This window comes from Heptranchias perlo, unplaced genomic scaffold, assembly GCF_035084215.1.
Source record: "Heptranchias perlo isolate sHepPer1 unplaced genomic scaffold, sHepPer1.hap1 HAP1_SCAFFOLD_62, whole genome shotgun sequence".
Classification (NCBI taxonomy): Eukaryota; Metazoa; Chordata; class Chondrichthyes; order Hexanchiformes; family Hexanchidae; genus Heptranchias; species Heptranchias perlo.
The window spans coordinates 2231517-2232505 of record NW_027139644.1 but is presented as its reverse complement, the minus strand read 5'-3'; the positions used below and the strand labels follow the sequence as shown (position 1 = coordinate 2232505).

The 989-nt window shown below is 41.5% G+C and overlaps 1 non-coding gene across 1 annotated transcript; it reads left to right on the top strand.

Annotated features, from left to right (window-relative positions):
* The first annotated feature begins 418 nt into the window (after positions 1-418).
* trnag-ucc (transfer RNA glycine (anticodon UCC)) lies at positions 419-490 on the top strand. Its single transcript has one exon. It is a non-coding gene; the product is annotated as a tRNA-Gly (tRNA).
* The last annotated feature ends 499 nt before the right edge of the window (positions 491-989 follow it).

Below are 989 nucleotides of genomic sequence, written 5' to 3'. Positions count from 1 at the left end.
GTAATATTGCTGCTCCTCCTCCTTTCCCTATTTACCTGTCCTTTCCAAAGATCTTATAGACTTGAATATTAAGCTGCCATTCCTGCCCAGTTGGTGGTCAGGTCTCTGTAATGATTTAATGGAATTATTTAACTTTACCCAATGTCTGATGTGAGCTGTGGTAAAATGTATTTCCAGCTGGTCAAGTATTGCAGGTATCGACTGTCTCTTCAGTCCGATATCAGGTGAAGAATTACTGGCTGGTGTGGAATTTCCATTGATTGGGGGTTGGCGAAATCTACTGGGCGGAAACAGGAACTGCAACAGAGCGAGAAAGGATCCGTCAGAAACCAGTGAAAATGAAGAACAAAATCCAACAGCCTGCAGTGTCTGTTCAGGGTCTGATGTTTGGGAACTATTTTATTATCGATTATTTTCAGCGATGGTGGTATAGTGGTGAGCATAGCTGCCTTCCAAGTAGTTGACCCGGGTTCGATTCCCGGCCATCGCAATTAAGTGTTCTTATTAGTTTATTTCCATCAGGAACTCTGAAGTTCACAATCGAATTTGATGCAGTTCAGTTGGATATTGTTTCCAAAACATAATCGGGTGTAATTATAGTAAAATGTTTTCAACCTTCATTTCTTTTCCCGAAAGAAGGAAAAGAGGAAAAACATGCTGGAAATACTGAGTTACCACGGGTCTAATGAGAGTGAGGAAGGGACATGATATGTTCGCCTTTATTGTAAGGGTGTTGGAATATAAGAGTAAGGAGGTCTTGCGGCAATTGTAGTATGAGGAAATATTGTGTAAAATTGGCCAATATTCGGTGGAGTTTAGAAGAATGAGAGTCGATCGCATTGAAATGTATAAAATTCTTAGACGGCTTGACAGGGTAGATGCTGAGAGTCTGATTCCCCTGGCTGGAGAGTCAAGAACTAGAGCTCATAGTCTCAAGATAAGGGCTCGGCCATTTAGGACCGACATGAGGAAACATTTCTTCACTCAAA